Here is a 20744-nt window from a genome sequence, read left to right as displayed (position 1 = left end):
CCTTTGTTATTGTTCGCATTCGTTAACTGTGCCTCCACTTCAAAGTGTGAGTAAATAAACCTGTCTAATTTCGAAACCAATATGCTTCCCGTGCCGCTCAGACTCCACCGCCGCTAATCCCACCTGTTCCGTGATCCAATCACCACCCCGGCCCACCGTGACCTTGGGGCCCGATTCATTCGGTTTTGGTGTCCCTGACAATTATGATGCTTAAATCCTTTTAAGAGTCCCTGTTTCTTGAGAATACAATCCTCCATTCTACTATATACAGCCTGTATTCCTTGTTCCTGAATGTATAAATTTGGTTGTATTAAAATGTATTTTGTTTGAATGGCCCAGATAATGAAATAATTCAGCTTATCCTATATAACTCTCTTTCCCTCACTTTTAGCTACCATTCTGCCAGTCCTTCTGCCAGCCACAAATTTTACCAGCATTGGTTTTATATTTCCTTCCACATTTTTCATGAAAATGTCCTAGTGAGGTGATCCCTGAATTGGCATAGAGAATAGGTGAAAAGTCAGATTTGTTGATAATGTGTTCTTCTGGATGCTGTATCTACTTGGGAGTGATGCTGGGAATTTTATATGTGAAAATTTGTCTAATATCTATATAGTTGATCCAATAAAAGTTACTTTTATCAGCCAAACCTGTGATGTCATGAAATGATGAAATCAGGTTTGCCAGGCCTGTTCTCCATAACAACATGTTGGCTGACACTAATTATATTCCTGCCTTTTAATTCTTTATCAGTTTAATGATCCCATATAGACTTCTCCATCATTTTGCTCTTGAGTAATGACAAGCTAGACAATCTCTAGTTGCACAGGTCAGCAAGCTTTCTTTTTGAATATTAGCTTTCCTCCAACCTGCTGGAACTGTTCAGGCATTTCAGGATTAAACAGGAACATCAGATTAGGAAATCTTCTCCACAACATATTTCAATAATCTCTTAGTGTTCAGGTTTATTGGTGTTCCTCATTTAAAGATGTTTATCTTGGATGGATGCTGTCTAATGTCCTCCTTGATTACTAATGAACTAGAAAGTTCTTCATTGTCCTCATTTGATACAAGTACATTACTTCACTTGCTTCCAAATAAGACCACAAAGAATTGCTGGAAACTTCAGCCTTTTCTGCTTCATTTTTAATAATTTTACTACCTATATCTAATAAAGGGTCTACCATTGCTAAGCTTTCCTTTGTTCCTAATATATTTAATAACTCTTTGTTGCCTTTTGCCCCACCAGTCATACATTTTTTCCACTTATGTCTTTAACTTTGCTTATCAACTTTCTATATGTCCTAATTTCTAACTTTTCTTATCAACTTTCTACATTTCCTAAGTTCGCACAGGAGGGCTGAGGCCCACCCAGGGTACACAGTCCCAGCCATAGCCAGCCTACCAGAGGCATGACACAGATGGGCACGCACCACACCCTGAGGGTCCCCTCGGGCTCTGCAGAGCTCCCCCCCCCGCCCCGGCATCTCAGAGACGGCCACCCAAACAGAGCCCGTGGTCCTGGGCTCCCCGCAGATGGAGCCTCTGGCTCTCAGCTGTGGGGGCTGCCTGTCCCTTTTTCAGGCTCTGGGACCTGGGAGCATGGCTACCTCCCCTTGTGGGGTCTGCTCCCTTTTGGGGTCTCTGGCGCGCCAGCTGGAGGAGCTCCAGGCCACAGTCCAGAGACTGCGTGCCATCAGGGATTGTGAGGAGATAGGCTCCTACTGCCAGGCCCTTCTCCCCTGGGAGCTGGAGGGTAGACCACCGTCTCCCTCCAGGACAAAAGAGGACTCTGGGACCTCCCACTCTGTCCAGTCAGGGGCATGGACCAAGGTGGTCAAGGGCCCTAAGGCCCACCGCACCAAGGCCCCTGCCCCACCGGAGCTTAGCAACAGGTACGCACCTCTTGCTGCTCCAGCAGAGCCTGCGGAGTTGCCAGCTCCTGCAGGCAACACAGGCTCAACTGCAGCTACCGTCCCTGCTCTCCCCAAGACAAAACGTAAAGTGTTTGTCATGAGAGACTCCATCCTGAGGGGGCTGAGGGGGTAATCTGCCACCCTGACCCCTTAGCCTGGGAAGTCTGCTGCTTCTCAGAGGCCCGCATATGCGACATTGCAGAGAGGATCCCTAAGCTCCTCCAGCCCACAGACTGCTATCCATCCCATGCTCCTTATTCATGTGGGCACCAATGTCACGGCTCGGAGCGCTCCCAGCTGGGTCATGAGGTGCTACAGGGATTTGGGAGCAGGGCTAAAGGGTCTGGGAGTGCAGGTGGTGTTCTTGTCAATCCTCCCACTCTCGGGCTATGGGCTGAGGAGGGAGAGGAGGATCCACGTAGTCAACCAAAGACTGCAGCGCTGGTGTCATGGGGAAGGCTTTGGCTTCCATGACCACAGCCTGCTCTTTGGCAAGAGATGCAGTGAGCTGCTGGGAAGAGATGGCCTCCACCTCCCCTGGGGAGGAGGCTTTTCTCAGCCAGACTGGCTGACCTGCTCCACCGGGCTTTAAACTAAGCCCGCTGGGGGATGGGGGGACTGTTGCCACTGCTGGCCCACTGAGCAACCCTTGCAAAGCCAGCAGGCCAAGGCACTTAAGGGAGCCCACCCCTGCCCCAGCCCTGGTACAATCTGTGTGCAAGGCAAGAGCCCCCAAGGGGACACTTTCCTGCCTGTACACAAATGACAGGGGCTTGGGGAATAAGCAGGAGGAGCTCATCCTCCTGCTCAACGCAAATAATTATGATGTCATAGGATAATGGAGACCTGGTGGAACTCCACACATGACTGGACCACAGGTACATGGCTATACCCTGTACAGGAGGGATTGTGTAGATAAAAGGGGCAGGCTGTAGCTCTCTATGTTAAGGAAAGCTACGCATCCCTGCAAGCTGATATTGGCAACCAGGGTGGACGACTGGAGACCCTCTGGGTTAAAATCTGTGGGGAACATGGCACAGGGGACACAACAATGGTGGGAGTCTACTAGAGACCTCCCACCCAAAGTCCTGAGCTTGACCAGGAGTTCACCCAGGAACTGGCTGAGGCTGCATGCTCCAGGACCATGGTTGTCATGGGTGACTTCAATTACCCGGACATATTGTGGGAGGATCACTCAGCAAAATCCGAGTGGTCGCAGAGCTATCTCTCATGTGTGGATGACCTGTACCTGACTCAATAAGTCTATGGGCCAACAAGAGGCAAAGCGCTGCTCATCCTGGTACTGGCTACTGCAGATGTCCTAATCAGCAACCTAGTGATCGATGGGAAGCTGGGTGACAGTGACCGTGATCTGATCACCTTAAAGCTGAAAGTCAGTCACCAACACGGAAGTCCTTGACTTCAGGAAAGCCGACTTTGACAAGCTCAGGAGGCTTGTCAGTGAGGCCCTAAGAGACCATGTCCCCAAGGAGAGGGGAGTTCAAGAAGAGTGGTTGCTCCTCAAGGGAGTGATCCTCAATGCACAAGCTAAGTCGATTCCATCTTGGAGGAAAGGCAGCAAGAGGGCACAGCAGCCCCCCTGGCTCTCCAGGGACCTAGCAGACCTCCTGAGGCTAAAAAGAAAGGCCTACAAAGGATGAAGGATGGGATTCACCTCCAAGGAAAATTATTCTGCACTGGTCCAGTCCTACGGGGAGCAAACCAGAAAAGCCAAGGCTGCAACTAAGCTATGGGGCGGCACTAAGCTATGGGGCGAAGTGGACACGCCGGAGGGCAAGGAGCAGCTGCAAGCAGACCTGGACAGGTTAGACAAGTGGGCAGAAAACAACAGAATGCAGTTCAACAAGGAGAAATGCAAAGTGCTGCATCTAGGGAGGAAAAATGTCCAGCATACCTACAGCCTAGGAAATGACCTGCTGGGTGGCACGGAAGTGGAAAGGGATCTTGGAGTCCTAGTGGACTCCAAGATGAACATGAGTCGGCAGTGTGACGAAACCATCAGAAAAGCCAATGGCACTTTATCGTGCATCAGCAGATGCATGACAAATAGGTCCAAGGAGGTGATACTTCCCCTCTATCGGGCACTGGTCAGACCGCAGCTGGAGTACTGCGTGCAATTCTGGGCGCCGCACTTCACGAAGGATGTGGATAATCTGGAGAGGGTCCAGAGAAGGGCCACTCGTATGTTTAAGGGCCTGCAGGCCAAGCCCTACGAGGAGAGATTAGAGAAACTGGACCTTTTCAGCCTCCGCAAGAGAAGGTTGAGAGGCGACCTGGTGGCTGCCTATAAGTTCGTCAGGGGGGCACAGAAGGGAATTGGTGAGAAGGCCAATGTGGTGCCGATCTTCAAGAAAGGGAGGAAAGTAGATCCAGCTAACTATAGGCCCATCAGCCTGACTTCTATCCTGGGGAAGGTCTTAAAAAAGATTATTAAAGAGGCCATCCTTAATGGACTGGCTGACGCCAACATCCTAAGGGATAGCCAGCACAGGTTTGTTGTGGGTAGGTCTTGCTTGACCAATCTCATTTCTTTCAACGACCAGATAACCTATCACCTGGACAAGGGAGAAAAGATTGATGTCATATATCTTCACTTCAAAAAAGCCTTCAATCTGGTATCCCATGATCACCTCTTGGCGAAACTGGCCAGTTGTGGCCTTGGGTCCACCACAATCTGCTGGCTGGGAAATTGGCTCCATGGTCAGACCCAGAGGGTTGTGATTGATGGCAGTCACTCATCGTGGTGCCCTGTGACCAGTGGAGTCCCCCAAGGCTCTGTCCTTGGACCCATATTGTTCAACATCATCATTAATGATGTGGACATTGGAGTCAGGAGCGGACTGGCCAAGTTCGCCGATGACACCAAACTTTGGGGCAAAGCATCCACACTAGAAGACAGGCAGGTGATCCAGTCTGACCTGGACAGGCTCAGCAAATGGGCAGATGAGAACCTGATGGTGTTTAACACTGAAAAATGCAAGGTTCTCCACCTTGGGAGGAAAAACCTGCACCATCCTTATAGGCTCGGCAGTACTACGCTGGCTAGCACTACAGAAGAAACAGACTTCAGGGTTATCATTGACCACAAGATGAACATGAGCCAGCAATGCGGTGCTGCGGCTAGTAAAGTGACCAAAACGCTGGCTTGCATCCATAGATGTTTCTCAAGCAAATCCCGGGACGTCATTCTCCCCTTGTACTTGGCCTTGGTGAGACTGTAGCTGGAGTACTGTGTCCAGTTTGGGGCTCCACAATTCAAAAAGGATGTAGAGAAACTTGAGAGAATCCAGAGAAGAGCCACCCACATGATCAGAGGTCAGGAAAACAGACCTTACGACGACAGGCTGAGAGCTATGGGGCTCTTTAGCCTGGAAAAGCGCAGGCTCAGGGGTGATCTGACGGCCACCTATAAGTTTATCAGGGGTGACCGCCAGTATCTGGGGGAACGTGTGTTCACCAGAGCGCCCCAAGGGATGACGAGGTCAAAATGGTCATAAAACTACTACAAGACCATTTCAGGCTGGACATAGGAAGAATTTCTTTACTGTCCAAGCCCCCAAGGTCTGGAACAGCCTGCCATTGGAGGTGGTTCAAGCACCTACATTGAACACCTTCAGGAGTAAATTGGATGCTTATCTTGCTGGGATCCTATGACCCCAGCTGACTTCCTGTCCTTTGGGCAGGGGGCTGGACTCGATGATCTCCCGAGGTCCCTTCCAGCCCTGATGTCTATGAAATCTATTAAATAACCAACATTAATTGCTGTATATTTCCCTCCCTTTCCATCAGTTATATGACATTTCCTTAACGCCAGCATTTGCTCTCGGCTGAAATAAGATGGTCTTCTAAAAAAGTATTCACTTCCTTGATTGTAGAATGATGGCTTTTTGGTCATCTGCTAAACTCTACTTAAAGACCTCCCCATTCTTGTTCACATTTTTCTATCAAAAACTTTTCCCTTTGGGAAATGTGTCTCTTAAATTTCCCCAGTATAGTGCAGTTTGCTTTCTTGAAGCAAAAATGATATGTATAGTAATACTGTAATATAGTCAGTTTAATTAGGCTGTGGCTACTGGTAGGTCCCTAGGGAAAAATTAACTTCCAGCCCAGTGACTGACTCATCCTTATCCATCATAATGTTCAACATCTTCATCTGTTCAACATCTTCATCACTGACTTGGACAAGGGAGTAAAAAGCACCCTGTTCAAATTTGCTGATGGCGCTAAGATGTGGGGGGATGTGGGCACGTTAGAAGGAAGGAATAGGACAATCAGACCTAGACAGGTTGCAGGGGTGGGCAGACGAGAATAGGATGGGATTCAACACTGACAAGTGCAAGGTGCTGCACCTGGGGAGGAAGAACCACCATCATACCTACAGGCTGGGGAACTCCGTTCTCACCAATACAGAGGCAGAAAAGGATCTTGGAGTCATCATTGATGCCAAGATGAATGTGGGCCAGCAGCGTGGGGATGCAGTCAGGAAGGCCAACTGTACCTTGTCATGTATCCACAGATGCATCTCGAGCAGGTCCAAGGAGGTGATCCTCCCCCTCTGTGTGACACTGGTCAGGCCACAGCTGGAGTACTGCGTCCAGTTCTGGGCGCCGCACTTCAGGAGGGATGTGGACAACATGGAGAGGGTCCAGAGGAGGCTACCTGCATGATCAGGGGCAGCAGGGCAGGCCCTATGAGGAGAGGCTACAGGACCTGAACCTGTTCAGCCTCCACAAGAGAAGGCTGAGGGAGGATCTAGCGGCCTGTTACAAACTAGTCAGAGGGGACCAGCAGGCATTGGGGGTCACTGTTCCCCCGAGCACCGCCAGGAGTGACCAGGAATAACGGTCACAAGCTGGCAGAGGGTAAATTCAGATTAGATATCAGGAGGCGCTACTTCACTGTCAGGGCGGCTAGGGTCTGGAACCAACTTCCAAGCAAAGTGGTGCAGGCCCCTACCCTGGGGGTCTTTAAGAGGAGGTTAGATGAACACATTGCTGGGGTCGTTTGACCCCAGTACTCTTTTCTGCCATGGCAGGGGGTCGGACTTGATGATCTGCTCAGGTCCCTTCTGACCCTACTAACTATGAAACTATAATGAAGTCTAAAATAAACTGAGCCTGTGTTGGGGATGAAATATTTTGAACTGAGAAACTGGTATTGTCCACAATTTTTAGAAATGAATATTTTAATATGGACTTCATAAGACCTCCTGCATGTGTCCCATACTAACATAGGGCTTATGGTTATTTTGAGAGGGAAAGTGGAGAATTCTCTGTATTACAGGCAGGTGCTTAAGAACAACAGTATTATTCCCCCTTGTAGAACTGAGAAAACAAGGCACAGACTATCACTGCATAAATCTGTCGCAAAGCTCAGGATAGAATTCACTGTCCTCTACTACAAGTGCAGAAATGAGAAGCAGTCAGGGTGTATGCAGCTCTAACCCATGTCACCCCTTGTGTATGTTTTGACAGGAGAAGGTATCGGTTTAAAAGTCAACAGATGTTGTTTATACATAGAAACCAGGAGCAGGAATTCAGATTTCCTTTCCGTATGTTGCTTCCTGAAGAATCAGGTGGAAGTACCAGCCCAGTGGGATGTCAGAAGATGCACTTTCTATCCCTAGCTCTACCACCAACTTGCAAGTACTCAACAACCCTGATAATTAGACTTTAATTATCCAGTAAGGAGCTGGATTTAAGAACTGACCATATTTTAAAATGTTGGCATTGGTCTCCTCTTGTCTTCACATGTTCTCTATGGAAAAATGTATTATAAGGCTACATTTTGGAGACAAGATCGATCAGGCTTCCCTGATCCGTGACTTTGTGTTCAGCTAAGGGATCCACCACTATCATCATGAGCCATCTTCTCTTCTCTCCAAGGTCTAGTAGAAACTTCTTCACTTGTTCTGGAATCTGTGCGAAAGGGATTAGGGTAGGATGCACTTTTCCTAAGCAATAGGGACCTTACCTAATCCCTGGCTGCATTATTATTTCTGTATAATCATCCTCTCCTGGATTCTCATGATCTATGAGGATTGCTATGCCTAGTGGATAACTGAAAAACCCTCGGTTCTCCCAAACAGTCCTTTCCTGAAGCTTTTCACATGGGGGAGAAGAAAAAGGAACTAGAATACTTTACATGTGCAGGCATCTAAAAAGTGCAAGGCAAAAAACATCAGAGAGATGCTAAGATAACTACCCTCTCTCTGCTTTCTGCAAGCGAGAATTACTCTTTGCAGATAATAAATGTGAGGCATTATCAGAGACTGAGATGTTGGAACAAATTGATCATTTAAATTGCAGTCACTGGGACCAGATGGTATTCATCCAAGAGCTTTGAAGGTACTAAAGAATTAAATGGCTGAGCTGACAAAAACTCTGTAATCTCTCATTAAAATTAGAAACTATACCAAAGTACTGGAGAAGAGCCAATGTTTCAATTTGTCTTGCCCCCAAAGATGTTCCTCTGAGTACAGAAGAGGGACCAGCTTATAGACCTTCTCTTCCAGCTCCCACAGAGGCCCCTGATGTGAGCTTTTTCCCATAGCCAACATCACTTCCAGGACTAGAGTTTCTCTTCCATGCTACTGTGGCACAATTTAACTGTAAAAGCATCAACTCCCAATATCAAAGGAAATCCACCTGCTCATCTACTAGAAATAGGATGCATCTATACAAGACGCTGGCTATGCGGTAGCCAAATATTACTGCGCAGTAGTGTGTCACAGCACAAGCAATGCAAACACACTGCTCTGCATAGTATTAGGCTACTGCACAGTAGCATCACTTAAAAGACATTCACCAGCGCTACTGCACAGTAACTCCGGTTACTATGTATTTATTTAGTACCTATACAAGTACTAAATAAACACACAGTAACCACTGCACAGTAGCATTTCATGTGGATGCACCCATGGTAGGTAATCCAGTTCCTAAAAGAAGGAAAGCTGTATGGAGCTACTAAAGGGGTGAGGAGAGAGGGAAATAATTTATTGAAGAGTGGGAGGGAATAAATATAGAATTCAGATGACGATGGAGAGAGGGAGTGGCAATGAATCTGCGAAAGGAAGAACATCCCTTCCAACATCCTTTTGGTGGACAACTGCACTAACCAGGAACAAAAGTCCTCACAGCTCAGTGACAGCATCAGCTGAGTGCACAAAATCAGTCACAAAAGCAAATAAGAATAATGTACTCTTGAATATCAAGTCCTAATTCTGGTTGTCCCAATCAGCAGAAAAGGTGCTCAGGAAAGCAGTTGAAACAACTGGATGTATATAGAAAGGCTTCCATATGAGGAAAACTGAGCTGAGTGAAGAAGCAAATAAAAAGTGATGATGCTTGAGGTACTTAACATAGTGAATGAGTTGGATAAGATCAGTTGATTGCCCGTTTGTTTTCTTGTGCTGCAAGGACAAGGACATCTAATGAGTTTAAAAGGCAGCACATTTATAAGGGACAAAAGGAAACTATTTTTTAAACACTGTGTAATTAACCTGTGGGAGTCGCTGCCATGTGAGATTACTGAGGCAAAGAGCAAAGCAGGATTTAAGAAAGGATTCAAAATTTATATGTACAACAGCTACTTTGGATATGAACCCTTACGCTTCAGTGTGCAGGCCAACTGCTAAATACCAGGAGTTGGGAAGAAATTTCCCCCGGGGGCATATTTGCTCACTGTGGGGTAGATTTACACCTTCCCCTGAAACTTTGAATCTCAAGCACACTCTGAGATAAAACACAAGGCAAAGAGACATACTGCATATGATGTAGTATAGCTGTTTCCAAGGTCCTATATGATATTGCCTATGTGTGTGGCATACAAAAGTATAAGGGCATTGGTAATGATAGGAAAAGATTGATTAGAAGAAAAGTTACCTTTGATGCATGCCTTTTACTTACTACATGGCCTGTTAGCTTGACTGAGCAGATCATGGCATGTGGAAAGATCCTACAGGAATTGATCATTTTAAAATCTTAGTGAGGATATTCAGTCTTTCATCTGACTTAAAGCTTTTCTAGGTGAAGAGCCCAATCCTACAAATACATATGATTAACTGTACTCCTCTAAGTAGTCCCATTGAAGTCAGCAAGAATACTGCTGTGACCAAAATTACTCTCCTGAATAGGTGTTCACTAGATAAGAGTCCTACATGTGCACATATGTTGTTATTCCAATTCAGTAATTCATCCCTACTCAGCAAAGCCCTTAGGCCTGTGCTTAAATCCTGTTGAGCTCAGTGAGATGTAAGTATGAGTCTGAGACAAGAATTTAAATCATATTTAGGCAAAAGTAGAGGCACCCACTGAAAATCCCACTAGGTACCTATCTGCATGTTAAGACATTAAAATACCTTTAAAAATCTGACCCCTACATGTTTTATTTTAAGCATGTGCCAGTCAGAGGTGGATTAACATTTACTGGGGCCCTGGGCTAACACAAATTGGAGGCCTGCTCCCCAGGCAGAAGCTGGACTCCAGTGCAGGGGAGGGGTTCCTTCCCCTCCTGGCACTGCTGCAGGTCTCCATGCCTTGTGGAGGGAGGGCTGGGTGAACCCAGCCAGGTTGGGGGTGGGGTGAGACATGCCCACCTCCCTCCTGCTCCCCACCCCTGTCACCTCCACCACAGCCAGAGTGGAGCCCAGGAAGGAGAGAACAGATGTGGGCTACCTACTGTGGGCTCAAGGCTCTCCCTCTCTCCCCTGCCCGCCGGCCCCCACGTCCCCTGGATGAGCCACCCATGGCTCCATCCCACTCCCTGCCCTGGCCCTGGGGTGCCATTCACTGCCCCAGTTGGGCAGCGCCCCCAGCCCCTGCCCCGTCCCCACTCCCTCCCTCAATCTGCCCCCCACCACCCCTTTCCTCCAGCCCACCCCCACATTAGATTTGCCTTCAGGGAGCTGCCCACCTGTGCTCCTGGCCACATGTGGCCGTGCACATGCACAGGGGTAGGACTGGGAGGGAGGGGGACTTGGTGGGCTATAGCCACCCCAAAATTCACCTAAGGCCCCCTGCAGCCATCCCTCCCAGTGCCACAACCCCTGTCCCTGCCCGCCGCCTAACGAGATGCAGTGCTCCTGGCCTAGCCCAGCCTAGGCCCAGCCCCCACTGACGCCAATTAGTGGAGGGGCCCCATTTGCAACTTGCTTCTCATTCGCAGGGAAGCAAAAGCCATAGTGTGATGGGGGACCATCCCATGGCCAGTCACAGTATTGGCCCACCCACCTGTCTAGGGCAGTCCGCCCTAGTTTGCCCACCACACTTTGGAATATTAATACTGGATGTAAAATATGGGAGGCTGCCCATTTAATCACTGCCACTATTACTGCCCAAACCCCATTCCTGGGCTGCACTTGGCCTCCGGCCCAGACTCAGTGTCAGGTGTCCAGAGACTTACTTTGACCTCATGCCCCCTCACTGGGGCCTCAACTCATGCCCCCTCCCCCCCCATGGGGCCTCAACTCCTGAATGCACTCTGGGCTTCCTTCCTCTCATTAGTCTCCTAGCCCTTCTCTCTCTACCCCATGTCTGGGGTCACTACTCTGCCCCCTCACTGGGGCCGTGGGGCCGCAGGTGTCTGTCGGTGTGCCTGGACCTCACTCTTAGCCTATGGCCCACTCAGGCCTCAGGCATCTGTTGACATACCTGGGCTTCACTCTACTTCAAGCCTCTCACTAGGCCACAGGCCCTCCTGGCACCTGTGCTCTTGCCCAAGCCTTACTCTCAGGCTTTGGGTCTCAGTCCCTCTTGGCCTCCATGTTGTTGCCCAAACCTGTTGCTTTTCTGTCACGGTGTGCTTCCTTAGCCTTTCCTCTCCACAGGGTCACCCACGAGGCAGCAGGGGCTGAGGCTTTCCAGCACCCCATATTCACCATTCACTAGGGAGGCACAGATGTGGCATATTTCCTAAGGACTGCCCCACCACTGGCAGCCCCACCACACCACCCTCCCCAAGCAGGGTTTAGTTTTAGGTCATTCCCCAGGACCAAAGCAGGCCTACCTGCCCTGGTATTTCTTCACCCCTATGGGCTTCTGGGTGTCCTCCCTGGGCTGTACTGCAGCCTCCATCTAATAACTGCACTCCTACTCTGGCCCATCTCTCTCTGACCCCTTATCAGATGCCTCCCACCCAGAGGCTGTATTTCAGCCTCCTTCATAGCAGCCCACATGCTGGTTGACCCCTACCCTTGTTCAGCTGTGATGTCACCCTGTGAAGAGGAGACCTTCAGCTTCTTCTAGGCTCTGGCCCTGCCTCCAGGCCATCTGGGGTGCCAGATGGCTCTCTGAAGCCCTGGCCTGCCCCTTGTGGTGGGCTCAATTGCCCTTCAGCCTTTCAACCCTTGCCCCCTTGCATTGACCAGTCAAGGGGTCAGAAAGTCAGCCTGACAGCTGCTGACCTCCCTACTTCAGAGGGTCCCCCCTGCCCCTCCTACAGTTGTCACCCCAAGCCAGGCTGGCCTACAGCCCCAGAGATCTTGCATGAGGTTCATCACTCAGAAGGGCTCTTCTGAGCCCCTGGCCTTGCCCCTGCCAGTTCTAATAAAGAGTCTTCTCCCCAGGGCTTGAGACTACACTGGGTCCCTAGGAACTTCCTCCATCCCCATAGCTGTCCATAACGTGGACCTCCATAATGTTCCTGGGAGCAGCAGATCTCTGGCTGGCGATATTACTCCAGCAGCATCCCAACCGCAACTGCTTGCTCTGCCCCGCAGGGCCTGCTCTTATGCTGAGGCTCCACAGCCCTGCTCCAATCAGGCAGCCTGCTGGCTGTCACATGACTGCCTGATTGGCGCTGTTTGTCTCCCTACTGCTGATTGGTTGAGCGGCCCTGGTGGCCCTGCTGCTTGTTGCTGACCGGTGGGGAGACAAAAAAAAAATGTCATCATGTTTAAAATCACAGCTTTCACTTCCCTGTGGATGAGGAGTGAGCCACAAGTGGGGCCCCTGATTGTCGGGGACCCCGGGCCTCGGCCCTCCTGGTCCATGCGTTAATCCACCTATGTCATGCATAAATGCTTTGCTGAGCTAAATTTAGCATGACAGTCACAGGATATGGCAGCCTTTGAAGCCATACACTTTTTTGTTATGATGAAAACAGTAAGCAAAATATCCAGGAGGAAGCTCTGGACTTATGGTAGATTGTTTTTGACTGGTGCCATGAAAAAGCTGTCAGGCAGAAAAAAATATTTTGCACGAATGCCAATCTTACCATCTGCAGTACAGTGCATGCACTTCACTACCAGTGCTCAAAGCTATGGAAATGACACATGGCAGGTGTTTCTAGACAACAAAATGCAATAATAATGAAACATTTAAAGGTGTCACCCTATGAAGTTAGTAGGCTTATTTAAAATACGATGTGTTTTCTTCACTGTAATTAGTGGAAAGGGAATACACAATACATCAAGTGTCAGATAACTGGTATGAGTGCTGTACTCCAATTATTTATGTTCTGTACTGCAAATCAAAATTCAATAACCTTTTTTAATTTATGTATTTATTGATGCGATTTATATGCCACCCTCCCCAGCAAAGGCTTAGGATAGCTCACAGCAAGAGAAACAGAACAACTTAAAAAGGCAGTGAGAATAAATAAAACAAAATAGCAAAATAAAATAAACCAGAGACCTAAATACAACATCTCAGACTAGTTTCGGGTGCTAAATGCCTGCCTAAACAGAAAGGACTCACAGCTCTTGCAAAAGATGTCCAGGCTTGGGCTCCAGCAGGCCTCAAGAGGGAGAGAGATCCAGAGCTAAGGGGTAACTGCTCAGTGAGAATGACTTCCCACTCATTTTTGCCAAGCATACTTTTTAAAGGATGTTTTAGGAGTGTCATGCTCTCTCTGTAACACCAATAATAGTATCTCAGATCACTGTTTTGCATAATGAAATCAGTCAGCAAAGCTATTTAAATAATTTTCACTATATATATTATTGAAATAATTGTGTTTTTTATATATATATATCCCAAACTAATGAAGCCATTGGGATTAAAAATATTTCCTTGTACTTGAAGGAGGACTTAGGCCAAAGCAGTCCTTTTCACTCTCGATCATATTCAGAAGCCGTTGTCTTCATAGAAATGACAATCCACCCACAAAGGCTAGTGGTAGATTTGGCGTTATTCTTTTAAAGCAGGGAATGGCAACCTTTTACTAATGTAAATACAGCCTCCTCTGAAAGACGTGGCAAGTGACAATTTAGAGTGACTTCAGTGAGCAGAGATGGCAGTGTGGGGAGAGGCAGCAGCCCTCTGCATGGAGCCACAGCTGGGATTGCATGAAGCCTTCCTCGAGAGCCAGCTGCAAAGGGATTAGACAGCCAGTAGCAAAATGCAGAACACAGAAACCAGCCCAGACCCGACACCTAGATTGCAATGGGGACCCTCGTGCCACTGACCAAATCACAGAACAGATCCTCCTCTTTACCAGCTGGATCCAGACCACAGGCCATTGGCTGTCTACCCACACTTCAAAGCACACAATCTTGAGCCATGAAACACAAGGCGAAAATCCTGTTGACTTGAACAAGAGCAGGACTGGGCCCAGAAGGAGCAAGAGCCCTACATTTTTATGCTTAGCAGGAGGAGGTCAGTCATCTGTCACTGCTGCAGAACAAAGGCATGCTATGGAAAGAAACTTAGATAAAAAGCATGAAGGATTATGTGCTCAGTAAACTGAGATGAAAGATTAAGTAGGAAAAAAGAATTACTTGTGCGAAGGCCTGTTGGGACCTGCACCTCAGAACGCCCCTCATCCTGACTGTGTGGTTTTAACCCGCTGCATTCAGCAGGACCAAGCCTTTTCCCTCTCTCCTTCACATACATGAATTTCATTCCTCCCTTTGAATTATTTTTCCTTTGATTAAGATCATTAAAGATGTAGGAAAGGAAGATGGTTGTGCTTTGATTATCATTCAATGAAAGGATTCTTGTGCCAAGTCTGGTCACACTCCCTTGCATCTTAGTTTTTGGGTCAGAATTTATCAGTCCCATTTAAACCGTGCATAGAGTTGTCAATTAAAATCAATGTTTATTAAAATCTTCAGAAGAGGCAGGCGTGAAAGGCAATCTCTGCCGGGTTGTACCTCCAGCTAATAAAGGAATTGTGTGGTTCTGACCTTAGCTCTCATTACCGGACTGTTTTGAATTCTTGGCTAAATGACCATTTATTTTCCCGAGGGCTAAGTGATGCTTTAGCCAACTAAGTGATAGAAAGTTGGCATCAGTTGAAAGTGAGTAGACTGAATTTGGAAGACAAGTTCTTCTATTTATCAGTAACCAAAATGTTATGAGCCTGTGACTTTAAGTCAGAAATTTTATGAGATTAGACTCTTTTACAAAAGGTTTGTCTACACATAGCTGTACAGCAACGTGCTATGGCAGCGTGCTTTAGTACTTCCTTTTGAAAGTAACCGCCCATACTGCGCCATGCACATGGCGAATGGTTAGATTTTGCCGCTATATTGCCATAGTGGCATGCTAAAATCGGGGAGTGCGCCACTACACTGACATAGCTGCCGATCATGTGTAGACTTATGTGATCGCTATGTAGCCACAGCAGGCCATATGGCAACGTAGTACACTCAGATTTTCAGCTGGTTATCATCAAAATGGTAAGCTGATTCTATTATTTATAATCCTCGAACCAGTGAACAGAAACGGTACCACTTGAGCTCCCCAGCCAATTGATATGAACACTATTCAAACTTTAAAAAAAAAACTTCTGATAAGGAATTTACAGGCCATAAATTATTTGCTGAAAATATTTGGCAATTAAAACTTCAAGCAATCAATATGTTTTCAAAACCAAAAGCTGTTTCTGAAGAGGCAGAGAATGAGGTAAAATGAAGTGACTCAATTAGTAATTCACGGTAAATTATTTGTTCAGCTCTGCTCCAGTACTACACTGCAAGATAGGTTTAATAAAACTGCACCCTCAAAATTTCTTTTGGTGAGTATTCTTTTTCTTTTCAAGTGTAAATCCTCACCCAATGAAAGAGAATATTTTATTTCCCCTGCAGAGGAGTAACGCAAATGAACTAATGAGCCACATTTCATAGTAAATCTCCAAAGCAAGGAGAGGCACTAAAGTAACAAAACTGAAATTGGAAAAGAATTCCAAAAGGTGGCTTGAGGGCAAATCTGTTTGAGAGATGATCTGCTTTGGAGCTTTATATTGTATTCCATTCATCTTAAAAAGGAAGTGTTCTATGTATTAAGTAGCTGTCTACCGATTACTCATCAGACATGAAAATGAATTTTATTATTATTTGACCAAGTCCCCAAATGATTAATAATGTCAAATAAATTACCTGCAATTTTTCTCCATCTATAGTTATATGCAACAGCTCACTTGTTTTGAACAGACTAACTTTTCTGATCTGCATCATTCTTGTGTTCTGCATTAAACCAAGGAAGTTAGGAAGCTGACCTCGTGTAAGAACTCCAGTGACGAACAGCCGAGAAAGAATATCATGGTCCACAGGGGAAACACTGGATATGAACTTTCAACAAAGCATATAGCTTATTTGTTGGTGTATAGGTTGAGTTTGGAAGCCCAGTTTTTAACTCTTAAAATTCAACCTCGAATTATACACTCTATCACCATCCCCTGCAAGCAGTGCCAGGCTCAGTGCTTGGCTGGCATGGCCCAAGCAGCACTGCTTGCGTGGGATGGGGGCACACCAGCCAAGCACCGAGCCTGGCCCTGTCTGCTGTGAGTAGCGCTGCTGAGCACTGAGAGGTGAGGGGGAATTGTGGGGGAAAAGATATGCACAGTGAGAGAGGAGCGGGGAAAGGGACGGCCGGCGCTGGGCTCAGCGCTCAATTGGTGTGGCCAGGCTAGGTGGTCGGCAATGCTGCTCGCATGGGATGGGGGTGTGCCAGCCAAGTGCTGAGCCCAGCACTGCTCTCAGGGTATGGGGACAGCGACAGGGATGGGGCCCGGGTCGGGCTTGGCTGGCACAGCCTCACCCCCTGTGAGCAGCACCGGGATCAGTGCTCAGCTGGTGCAACCCAGGCAGCACTGCTCACAGGGGATGGGGCTGTGCCAGCCAAGCACCGAGCCCAGCCCTGTCCCTGTGAGTGGCACTGCAGTACATGTCCACTCCTGCGTGCCTAGCTTACAGTGAGGGCACGCAGTGGCCAGTAAAAGTTGACCCCATATTTCTGATCCAAAAAGTTAGGTCAACTTATATACCAGATCTACAAAATTCCTAACTTTTTGGATCAGAAAAATGGGGTTGATTTCTACACCGTGTTGACCTATACACCATGAAATACAGTACTTGTTTCAGAGCGCTGAGTTGAGCACTTCAGAGAGAGTAGCAGATGCAGCAATTAGATCATGTGGTGTAGATGTAAAATGAACTTCCTGTAAGAATGCAAGATGAGTTATCAAAGTAAACCTTATCCTGCTTCTATCCTAGTTCTGTCAAACCATTTCTTTAGAGCAAACTATGCATTAGAAGATTTGGCACATTAAAACTCTACCAAATTGACCTGCACTTCAAGATCTTCAGCTAGGATCAAATCTTATCAAGGGGTATACCTCCTGGAAGGCCCCGTGACAACTATACACAATTATCACCACGTATCTGAATGCCTGTATTCTTCACCGCAGTTAATAGCACAGCTTGAGATTGTGTGTGGACAGGGCCTTACAGAAGCCAAATTGCTTCCTTCCCCCCAGGATAGCCACATGTAAACCTCATGTTTCTGTCACAATGGGAACATACTAGCATCGAAGTGGCATCAAATCAGTTGTACTCCTAACATTTTAACTACCGTAGTTACTCAAATCTAAGACAAACCTGAATTTAGGACAACTCCCTCATTGTTATTCTCTACGTGGAAAATTACAAGTTTGTTTTCATATTCCATGTCTACCTTCTAGTTATTGGATGGGCCGTCCTAAATTTCATCCCTCCCACTGCTGCCATGGGAAACATAGTAACAGGAAAAGCAGTAGCTGGTGAGCAGGCAACATGCCCCATGCCCCTTGCCCCCATCCCCTATGTGAGGGAGTGGCGGCTAGGGGCGGCCGTGAGCTCCCTAGCGCCGCCTACCGTCACGTTAGGGTGACGTAGCACCCTCAGAACCTCGCCCGCCACGACTTTGATGGTAAAATATATAATGTGGAGGCTGCCAGTTTCCCTAATGGATGGTCTAGTTGTTCATCCCTATTCCAGACGGGGTATCTATGCGCTTCCTGCCTTAAGGACAACGCGTGCCTCCAAGCCTCCCCCTCAGCACGCCCCAAGCCTCGCAGCTGTTCCGGGGGACGCTTGTATGGTCCCTCGCCCCTCGGGTGCCCTTGTTCTCACTCCCGGGCACCGGGGCTCTTCGCCCACCTGGCGCCTCCTTGGGTCGGGCCCCAATCTCTCGCCCGTTCCCCGCGCCCTGGGCCTGTCACGCTGGCGCCCAGCTACCTGCTGGCGCCTCCTGGGTCGGCTCGCCAGCGCCGCTCACTACCGGCGCCCCCTGGGCCGGGTCCTAGCCGGCGCCTGGCTAATCGCCGGCTCTGTCTTAAGTCTGGAGCGCTCTCGCCGCCCTAGCCTCGGCGCCCTTGGGCCAGCACGCTCCCTCTGCCCGGATCTCGGCTCTATCACCGCCCTCGTCTCGGCGCCCTCGGGCCGGCTCACTCCCGCCGCCCTCGTCTCGGCGCCCTCGGGCCGGCTCACTCCCGCCGCCCTCGTCTCGGCGCCCTCGGGCCGGCTCACTCCCGCCGCCCTCGTCTCGGCGCCCTCGGGCCGGCTCACTCCCGCCGCCCTCGTCTCGGCGCCCTCGGGCCGGCTCACTCCCGCCGCCCTCGTCTCGGCGCCCTCGGGCCGGCTCACTCCCGCCGCCCTCGTCTCGGCGCCCTCGGGCCGGCTCACTCCCGCCGCCCTCGTCTCGGCGCCCTCGGGCCGGCTCACTCGGCTGCTCCCACTGCGCTAGCCTTAGGTCTATCGCCGCCCTAGTCTCGGCGCCCTCGGGCCGGCGCTATAACCGCCCTAGTCTCGGCGCCCTTGGGTGGCTAGCCAGGCCTGGCTATTTGGCCCCTCTCTGGGGCCTCGCCCCTCAGGGGCCTCTACCGCGCTCCCTGCGCTTCGCCCCTGTGGGCTTCCTACTCTGGGGCCAACACGCCACGCGCCCTGTCTTTGCCCCGCTCCGGGGCCTTGCCCTCCCTAGGGCTGACTCCGTGCCTCTTGCGCTCTGTCCCTGCCCCGCTCCGGGGCTAAACACTGCCCTTATGGGCCGGGGTCTGTAACCCCGCACACCACGCCTCCCTGGCGCCCTATAATGCCCAGCAGCACCGACACTAGTGCCCCTGGCACTGTGCCTCAACTGGGCACTGGGAACCCCCAAGCTGTTGGGGAGCTCCCCTGAGGCCTCCTCGCTCCCCTACAGCCTCACCCGGTCCTCCGGTTAAACTGTGACTTAATACTCAAGCCATCTGGCTATAACATAAGCAAAGGCTCCACACGCCTAATAACTCCAAGCCCCACCAGGGCCCGCAATCCTACCTCCAGTCAGGGCGATGCTGTTCCCTGCATCATTGCAGCCGGTTAGCGCGATGAAATAGCAGCCACTAACCCAGGCCGCTCAGCTCAGCCACAGAGCTCCTGCTCCTGCAGCAGCCCGAAGGGAACTGTGTGTCTAGCTCCGGCCTCAGCTAGTTATAAAGGCCTGGCCCTGCCCTCTTCCGGCCATGTGACCGCCTGGTTGCCCTGGCAACCAGGCACCTGAGCTGCCTGGGTGATTGGCAGCTCTGCCAATCACCCTCTCAATCACGGAGCACCTCTGTGACTCCGTGACACCCTAGTACTTGCCCCTACTGCCCATCTCCCTCCCCCCCAGTGCCTCCTTGTCCCTCATGCCACTTGCTCCCCTTTTGTGCCTGGTCCCCTCCCCCTTATCTTTGCAGCCGTTTGTGCTCTGCCTCTGTTGGGGGCATGCAGCACCCACTGTGCCAGGCAGTAGCAGTAGTTCGGACTTCTTCCTCCAGCCCCGGTTGGAGTTGGAGCCACAGCAGCTCCCCCCCAATTCTGAGTGCCCCTTCCCTGCAGCCCTGCCCTGTGCTCCTCTCATTCCGTGCTCCACTGTCCCATGCCTTAGGTGTCCCTTTCCCCGCACTTCTTCCCCTGCACCCTTTCCCTGCACTCCCCTCACTCCATGCATTCCTTCACCTGTGTTCCCCCTACCACCATTTCACAAAGCTGCATGCCCTTTCCCGTATGCTCCCCACTGCACTGCACATCCCCCGCCCTGTGCCCCTTCTCCACATTCACTCTGCACCAAACACCCACTCCCCGTGTTCCCCCCTGTACTATGTACCCTTTCCGCACACAGGGGAAAGGGTGCATGGTGCAGGGGGGAGCACAGGGAAAGGGCGCACAGTGCAGCGGTAACACGGGTAAAGAGATGCATGGAGCAAGGGGAACACAGGGGAAAGGGTGCAAGTGAAGAGGCGCACTTTCCCTGCTCCCCTCTCACTCTGCATATCCTTTCCTGCACAATCCCCCCTCACCTCGTCCCCATGAGTCACTCTGGAGCCGCAGCAGCCTAGCCTATACTCTAATACAGGGGTGGGCAATTATTTTGGGCAGAGGGCCACTTACTGAGTTTTGGCAAGCCATCAAGGGCTGCATGACAGGCAGCCAGGGGCAGAGAAATATTAATTTTCTAAATTTTGGGTGGCCCCGTGGGCTGGATAAAATGGCCTAGCAGGCCACATCTGGCCCTCAGGCTGCATTTTGCCCACCCCCTCTCTAATATAATATGAGAGGGTTTTTCCGCCCATGCTGAATAGCTGGGG

This window comes from Crocodylus siamensis, chromosome 3 (genome assembly GCF_052110815.1).
Source record: "Crocodylus siamensis isolate JL-2025a chromosome 3, ASM5211081v1, whole genome shotgun sequence".
Lineage (NCBI taxonomy): Eukaryota > Metazoa > Chordata > Crocodylia > Crocodylidae > Crocodylus > Crocodylus siamensis.
This window is presented reverse-complemented; position numbering follows the sequence as displayed.